At 41.9% G+C, this 9,266-nt stretch overlaps 1 long non-coding RNA gene across 1 annotated transcript; it reads right to left on the reverse strand.

Annotated features, from left to right (window-relative positions):
- Positions 1–1,575: 1,575 nt before the first annotated feature.
- Positions 1,576–6,214, reverse strand: LOC126522628 (uncharacterized). The gene is made up of 4 exons (XR_007597487.3): positions 6,014–6,214; positions 3,308–3,378; positions 2,672–2,747; positions 1,576–2,257 (listed from the first exon to the last, which is right to left on the reverse strand). It is a non-coding gene; the product is annotated as an uncharacterized lncRNA (long non-coding RNA).
- Positions 6,215–9,266: the final 3,052 nt, after the last annotated feature.

Consider the following 9,266-nt stretch of genomic DNA (forward strand, 5'->3'; position numbering starts at 1 on the left):
AGGGCAGAAACATTGTGCATAGAGAAAAAAAAGGAACAGAGTAGAATAGGCTAGAGGGCAATATTTTATACCTGTTGTTACTCTACAAGGTGTCCCAGCTAACTTTAGCCAGAGTTTCAAAACATACGAATGCCACGCAGCCGGACAGAACCAAAATAATGTTGTTTTCCGTCGCTTGGAGATACTCAGATTATTTTTATCATACCACCTAATTAGATAATTAGTCTTACTTAATTAATAAACTTTTCAAATATTATGATTGGATGAAGAGTGTCAATGAGAAAGTTGTAGAGCAACATGAAAAACCCCCGATACACTTCTTTGCTCAATACATGCTACATAAAAGTGCTTTTCCGAGCATGAAAGAAGTCGGTGAATACACGGTAAGTGTCTCGAGGGGCCAGTCACGTGGCAATTTTGCGTGCAGAAATTGTGCGACATGATCAAAAGAAGCAGTGCAAAAATACGTAAGCAGTAGAAAGCTTTTATGAACCTACCACTCAACCAAAAATTTATGAAAAATTTATGCAGCTTGGCAAAACCTCAAAATGAGAAATAAGCCCCAGCGTAAACATTTCTTCCCAAAAGTGAACAAAGCGGTTAATTGTAAGGTTACTCAAGTGAAGGCCCAAGCGGACAAAAACATCGTGTCTCCTTAAGACAGAGCTTGAATTGGAGAGTGTGGTTATAGAATTTTTGGAAAACTTAGGTTCGCAGATTAGCAGCGTAGCGTGAATCATTGTGTAACGCGTGACATCAGCCGTTTTTCCTGGCTCTCTCATGTGGAACTCACACAGTTGAAGCATTTGCCTTACATGTATTTAATTAGTATGATTGCAATTGGCGCAGAGATAAACTTTGCTCCTAAACTTTCTTTCGTTTACCGTTACACTTCTATGTCTTGCAGTTCAGGATAGCGCTGCCCTTCGGATTTATTTATTACATTTCCATTCTCTGGAGCTGACCTTAAGAAGCATTTTAACAGAGGCCACGCTTAGCCATCAGCCAAAAAGGTTTACTCGAGTGGCTGCAATTGAGATTCAATTGCGAGATGACTCGCAAAACGAGTCATCTGCATTAAAACTGCGACTTGAGCGATTCGGTAGTACTTCATGTTGAAAATAAGAGAGCGCGCAATCTTCTTCTCTCCATCCTCGTTTTGCGCGCTGTTTTCATTTCAAGGTCAGTTGTCTACTGAAGAATATAGAAACCCTCGCTCAAGTGTCACGTTAATGTCGCTCGACAGCCATCTGCGTGGAAGCGTAGAAATGCTTGCGGGAGGCTTTCTTGCCAGCAGGTTAATGACTCCTGGGCTTCGTGCAAGCGTCCCCGAGCTCGACTTCCATCACCAGCTGCATTCAGCCTCCATACTCGGAGGAACGGAAGAGGGTGAAGCGGTGTTCCGTAAGTAACTCTTGTTCTGATCACAAGCATCCTCGAGGTGCGTAACACAGTCGCAACTCGAGAGGTGATGCTTCCCACTATACTCCGATATGTTTGCACCACGCGTCGTTATACATACCGTGGGTGTAAATGTGGGGATAAATCACTGACACCTGGAGGAATTACTTCGAGCATTATTTCTTTTATTAAGTTCGTCTTCACGTAGAGCATTGTTCTTGGCCTAATTCGATATAGATAGACACCAAAAAGCAACATTAAATTTCTCTTTCAGAATTCCATTGGCAGTCATTAAGAGCAACAGCATTTACTGGCGTGGAATAAACTCAAGGCAGAACTCTTATGTTCTTATTTCGCGCCGATACCTTAACGCAAAAGAATGACAACCTTACGTGAGGGATGTCAAATTATTTTCTCGCATTTCTTCTTTCTACTGGCACATCAAAAGTTCTCAAAACTGGCTAAGTTGTGTGTCTGGTTCCTTTATAATGGCAACGTAGCCCTACTTTTGCGTCGGACAATAAACTAGGCACGAGTGCTTGTCAAGGTCTATGGGGTCACGGCGCACTGATGCTGGATCTTCAGGGTTGCGTTGCCGCGATTCTTTCGTTTTGGATCTTTCCTCGCTCATCAAGCTTCAAACATGGTAAGAATAGCCGCTTTGCAAGTGCAGAGGCAAAGCTTACTTAGGGAATTTCACTTAATATCCCAACCTATGGTGTCGCGTTAAGCGCTTTCTACTTGATGATCCGTTCAAATTCTTATGTCCTGTTGGGCAAATTCGCAGTGTGGCTTGCGTTGTTGGTTGCCACGGGTTATCCACTCCGTCCTCTTGCTCCCTAGAAAAATGGAGCACCTGGAATAACAAAAAAATAATGCATTTTACAAACTGAATTTATATCTTTATTTAATCTTGAAATTGCACGAATTCAAACAAATCTAAGTTCATGTTTCTTGCTGTCTGTTATAGCCCCATGTCCTTCCGGCAAATGGAAAAGCAAATCGTTTGGCATTACAAGCTTTCGAAATAATGCAGCCTAGCTAGAACGCGATCATAAGTAATATGTGTATAAGTAATATAATGCAATCCTTACACACGTAGTAAAGTTGTTACTACTATACAATAAAACGGTTATGACTAATACTGCATGTATTGTTCCGTTTACTAAATGTCACGATTCAAATGATATGTAATAAAATTGCCATTCACGAGCAAATAAAACGTGATTTCAAGCATTAAATAGCATTATCAAGAGGTTCGCATACTTACAGTAGCTAACAGGCACGCAGGGGAATTGGAGGCACAGTGCAAGTACACAGCGAGTTCCAAAGGGGCACCATATTCCCTGTAGTAGAAAATAATTCAGACAGACTGGTACACCTGTCAACGAGCAAGTGCAATCTTTATTGCACCAAGATTTTCAAGTAGCTCTCCTTACAATATCAGTACGAGAAAGTGTTGTCCAACTTCTGGAGTTCTTTCTCTCATACCATGGCTTGGCTTACCATGACCATGGCTCATACCATATCATACCATGTCATACCATATCATACCATATCATACCATGACCCTGGCTTAAGTAAACAGTAAATATCAGGATGTATTCCACTGATAGCAAAGCTCAGCTTCTTGTTTCCTAATTTTCAGACAGAAGGACCTTCTCGAATAACCGCTATAACGTATATAGGCAGCATTCCTCATGTTACTTTAGCAATTAAACAAGCTGGCCCTTGGTCTACATGAGCACATGATATTGTTGCAGTATACGAGTACTGTGCGCTCATACAACTGACTATGTTCTGATATTGCTTTCAAACTGATGTTTTTGTCCGAAATAATGCCTAGGAAGGACGTCTGCAATATTTATTCGGCGAAAAAATCTTATATGCACCAAAATATACTTACGTTGCACCATCTCGACCACCACCAAGGAAAGAATCCTCCAATGAACTGCGCCTGAACATTGCCGACCAGGGCTGTAACAAAAACTGCCTGCTTGAAATCTTTATTGTCACTTTCGTTGGGCTGTGTAGTTGCTTCAACTTGACCTTAGAATTACAATCAGATTCGAGAATACAGATATAATTCTGGAGTTTTCTTGCCAAAACCACAATCTGATTATGAATACTTGAAAACGTAGCTCTTTGATCTCGCTATACCGTACGTATGAGCGATTATTAATTACGCATCCAGTGAAATTAACAACTCTGCATTCGAGATTCTTGTCTGTACCGATTTGTTGTCGAATACTTGCAAATTCATTTCCCTATCGAATTTGACACTCTTTTTACTGTGTATGATGTAGATGCTCAAAAATGACGGCTTCTATTACAGGTCTGACTCAGCTCTCACACTAGAACATAGCAACGAGCGCTGTTGGAATGAATTGCTAACAAATCAATAGAAGAATGTGATTAAAGCGACAGTTACTTTTCTTGGCTTATGGACAATAAATTTTATATAAAAAGAATTCGGCACTGTAGTTCTGCAGCAGCTTTCTTTATTATGCCAATCATTAAAAAAGAGACAAAGTTTCAATTCTAGAAAAGGCCTCACGCTCTCCTTTCAATGTCAACATAGCGCGTGTTTCTAGGAGACTAATTAATTAATATTTGGAAACAGCCGTTTTGAAATAAAAGAACGGTTCCTTCGGAAACATACCACCAATGGTGGCGATCACGGGATGACGGATGCGTGGTAATTAGTAACTAATTAACAAATATATTTAAAGAACTTTTAAACATTTACTTTACGCGGGATCATCGCAAATGAAAAAAATTGAAGCGAGCTCTCCGTACAAGCCGTGTCAGCTTTTGGATCTGAAAAAACACGATTACCCGCGGAACTGTGGCACGACCAATTTCGGCTATCAGAGCGCGCGAAATCTAAATTTGGAAGCTGCAGTGAGCGCGAAGCCACGCAACTCGAGGCGACGTTCTGCCTACGTCACCCAGTAGCGGGCAGCCTGCGCGTTGAGACAGCGAGGAGCACGGAGTAGCAGCGCCCTGGCTATCCGCTGCTGTACGAAGAGCTCGCTGCAGTTTCCCAATTACGACGAGCCTGCTTAAACTGGAAGTTCATAAATTTTTGAGGACTAGCGACTGATTACCACGCATTTCTAAATATTACTTGAAGTCTTCGTAGAAACACCCGCTTTATAGCGATGGGCAGAATATCTTAATTTGAATAAATCGCCGCTTCAAGCAAACAAATGGTAATAATGAGGGGAGGCAGGGTGGATGGTGAGCTCTTTTCGCTCTTGTTTTTCTTTCGACACATCCAGGGCCACAATCAGTAACTTTGTGCCTTCAAGCGTGAGTATTCTTGATGTGATTCACATACTAAACGTTCCACAACAACAAGACGCCGGCCCTTATAAAGAAATGTAACCGCCTCCACGGTTCACAAAGGCTTTGTACGCTAGAGTAGTTTTTGAGATCAGTCACTGGTTACTCGCGACATAGAAGATGCTATTAACAAACGTGGATTTTCGGCATTGTTGGTAAGACATAACGTGGAGCGTTAAAGTTTGAAAGCCGACATGAATAATGGAAATGGACACCCGTAAATGGTGCAGCTCGTTCGTGTCACCTTTGCTTTCTTGTAATCACCATATGAGAACGTGTGCAACTGTATTATGCCCCGTTCAAACAAAATCATTCCTTGAAGGAATCACTTCTGTGGGTGTATGTGCTTCATTCGTGCTCGCTTTCTGGCGTGGATGTGAAATTGAAATTATTACCTAAAATAATCTGAACGTGACAGTCATTTCATACTGAGGAAAAGTTTGATAAATTTCTTTCCTAGTTCATAAGATAGCCTTTCAATTTTTGCTTAAATTTGCTGTATAAATATACAAGCAATAAGACGTTTAGCAGCTTTGGGATTTATTCAAACTGTGCTGGATAAGGTAGATCGCGAGTTGAATAAATCTAAAACGTTGATTACGACTAAAGTTGAAACTCAATCTAACGAAGAAATTTCCATTCCCCGGCCAGTACCCTTAAGCGTCAGTGTTGTCATCAACCGGAATCAACGGAACTAGCTTGCATTAAGCCGTTTTTAATGAAGCTTTCCAATAAATAAATCACTAAGAAAAGCTGTGATTTCCTTCTAATTTTGACACAGACGGTTTTTCTTCGAGCGTGCAATCTAACGCTTTAGCATTAAAACATCAAGGCACCCTAGTCAGGGCCCCAGCTTTATTTTGACGAGGCTGCACGCCGCGCCCATGCACAAAACAACGGACTCAGCAGTCACTAGCGTTCTTACGTACCCCATGGCGCTAAGGGCTGCGGTAGTTGGGCCGTCCTCGCGGACTTTTTACACGCGCAGGCGTGCGTTAGCGGCAAATGCAATGCCGCAGTACCTTTTGGGTGTCGCTACGTTACAATCTTAAATTTCGAAGGACCGAAAAATGACCTATTTGATTTTCTGAACTTCCCGACTTAACGAAATAATTCGAACAGGGTCATCACTTCGGTAAATCGAGTTTCAACTGTAGTAGAAACAGCACTTGCAAAACATTGCTGTATGGATAGCGAGGACAGAAATAGTGTACCTATAGCAAAACTAGGCACAATCTTAACTACCTTACCCACCTAAACTTACCTGCAAGAAGCAGTGTTGCACCAAGAAGCTTGACCACCCTGCTCATCGCAGAATCCTTTATACCAAGTTACCGTTCAGAAATGACTGTGCAGTACGACATCAGTTCCTTCCACGGCCAAAATACCTTCGTTTCTGGCATACTCAATGAATGTCGGGTCCTGGCAGCCTGCCCAAGCCCGTTGCAATTGTTGTACTTGCTTATTACGTTCAATTCCGCCGTAAGAGGAGTGACAGCAAATGGTAGAGGTGTACCCATTGTTGTCTGGTTATGCTTGGATGCTTACAAAAAGAGGAAAGTGGTATATGTGAAGAATTTGGAAATAATTTGTGTAAGCAGCGTATCTTCTAATCTTTCTCAAATTTTCATTGCAACCTTTCTTATCTAGACAATGTCAAAGTTAGTGTATTCGTAAAAAACATATTTAGACAGCGAGAAATATCATGGCGGAAACCAACGGCGGGTTCATTGTTTCCGCTCGGGTGCCTTTCAGCGCTCTTTAGGTTTGGGCAAGTAATGCTGCTTCAATGATGGCCTAGTCCTTGATGGAATTCTCCATCCTTCATTGGTGCTGCTTTTCTTAGTTGCCACATTCTCTTCGACTCGACCTCTGAGCAGCAAACATTCCCCTTGGTGAAAATAAACAGGCACATCTCGACTTGTCTCTCCCCGGAAAAACAATGCGCTTTAGCGCGACTGCTAATTTATTATTCCTTCGTCGCTGTTCAACGTCGCTGTTCTATCAATAGATGAGGTTCGGATTAACTGTTTTCTTCACGATGCTCCATAGGTGCTAGTGGTCTTTGAGGTCGAAAGCAGTGAAACGAAGTATTTTTCAGCAGCATCGTGTACAAACATGCCATCACATAGAGATGTAGAGGTCCTTACAAACGTTTGCCGGGAATACGAGCACTTCCAGAACACTAATTTCATTACCAGAAGAAAAGCTCAAATGAGGAGCACCGGTGCATAATTTACTACGATCTTGTGTTTACTTTGTAAGCTTGATTAGAAGGCATTTAGACTGGGTCAATATAGAATAAGTGCTGCGCGTCATTGGCTTAAGCAAACAATGTTGAAGATCTCTAAATTTTTCTGGAGCGCGTTATAGAAATGAATGTCCCTTCCAGTCCATTTCTCTCTGTGCTTTAAATTCCCAAAAGCGCCTAACATGTTGGTTTCAGCCATGCTAAAAACAACTATTTTAAACGTATAGAATATGAAGGGCCGTGAGTACGTCATTGCTCACGTTGCTGAGCAATGGGCACGGTGACCGGAATCAATGAACGTGTACGCAGACCGATCCGAAAGGGCGCACTCATCCCTCTAGATACCGAGGTAAGAGATCAGAATTCGTCCAAGAACTCAGCGCACGAGACAGTGGGTCCAAGTTGACACTACTTGGGCGCTTGTGACTAGTATTTCTCTGCCTGGCGTTTGCGGAGATTTTTTTTTCTTCAATTGGTGTCATTGTCCTTGCCTGACTAATGAATTTGGGGATACCGGAATAACCGGCCCTGAAGCGGCCTACCTTCTCATTTGTCTACACCTAAGTAAATAGGCTATACGTGCAGTCTGAAATCTTAATAAATGCATATCTGTGGATCACAGTGGCCGAGTTAAGAGATCAATGAACTACGCACATGAGCATTCTAAGATCTCCAAAACAGTAAACACGAAGGCAAGCGTTATTATTTCGCTCACAATGTGAGCCCATAATCACAAAACCGGTCCCACATAAGTTAACTGCCTGATTTCATATCCCACCACTGGGAAAGCCATCGGATCATTACGCCGAGCCATATTATGACTGGTTGGCGTCAAGAGGCTTATCAATGAGGGAATTCCTCAGAAAAGTTTTGTAGATGCAAGCCTTGATATCCGCGAAATGACGGGTGTCAGTGCGTTTCTACTTCGCAGAAAGATGGATCATAGTTTATGAGAATTATCGTTATTTAATCCTTTTTTTTATTGAAGTGAATGTTAGGAGAGGTTGGCGCCTTTATGGTGGCACCGGCTACTCCTTGTCACTTGGCAAACGAAACAAATTTGCGTACAAAGGAAGAATAGCGACACAAAATATAACACTCAGTAGGACACCGGATCAATAAAAGATATACAGTCCAGCAGTACATGAGTCGCAAAGTTCTGTGCACTAGTTCAGTCCACGTACGTATATATAAAGTCAGATGTTTTGAACAGCCAAAACACACAACACATGTAATACACTGCAAGTACAGAACAAAATTATACATGTTGCTTAAAAGATGCGATCACCCCATAACCCAAATATGAACCACGAACAACGTTTATGTAACTCATTAACGTATTCGGATCATCTGATACTTAATATTTTCCCAAAATGTTGGTCTCCTCTAAAACGTTTTCAGAGCAAGAAGTGCTCTTTTTTGAAGGCCCGCAGTTGGCCATGGGCCAAGTATCTTTTTAAGAGTGAATGGTCTTCGGTCTAATATAAAGAAATTAGCTTGCAGTACCGTTCTTTGTGTATCGTATTTCGTGCATTCGAGAAGAAGATGATGCACATCTTCGTCTGGAGGGCCACAAGAACACTGTGGACTAGAGATACGTTTTATCCTGTACAATAAGTGTTTCGTAAATGCAGTACCAAGACGCAGCCGGTGTACCAATGTTTCAAATTTTCTGTTGTCTCTTAGAGTTTCCGGCATTGATAAGTTTATACATGGGTCTATAGAGTATAACTCCGAGTTTTTAGTTTGCTGGTCAAACCAGGTAGTTTCGCTGAGGCGACAAGAAATCTGTCTCAGGATCAGACAGACTTCACTACGCAATAGGGGAAGATTGGTTGTCTCTGCGTTATTGTGCGCTCGATTCGCAGCTGCGTCCGCTGCAGTATTACCAGGAATATTGCAGGGCCCAGGTATCCACTAAAATGCAATTACGTGGTTCATTGCACTTGCTTTTGTAAGTTCTTTGAGCGTCTCATACAATAGCGAAGTGTTCAAAGAATTTTTCTTATTGCTCTGCAGTAATGTGAGAGCGGCTTGCGAATCGCTAAAGATAACCCATTTTTGCGAATGTTTTTCTGACGTTATGAAACGCAAAGCACACAGGATTGCAAATAGTTCTGCCATGGTGGAAGATGTCTCCCGGGATAATTTAAATGTTTGCTCTAGCGCTAAATGGGGAATGACGAATGCTGAAGTCGAGGAATTTTTATGACACGAACCATCTGTATAAACGTGGATGTACTGGGGATATAATGGGTAAATACTA

The sequence above is a fragment of the Dermacentor andersoni genome, chromosome 6 (assembly GCF_023375885.2).
Source record: "Dermacentor andersoni chromosome 6, qqDerAnde1_hic_scaffold, whole genome shotgun sequence".
Classification (NCBI taxonomy): domain Eukaryota; kingdom Metazoa; phylum Arthropoda; class Arachnida; order Ixodida; family Ixodidae; genus Dermacentor; species Dermacentor andersoni.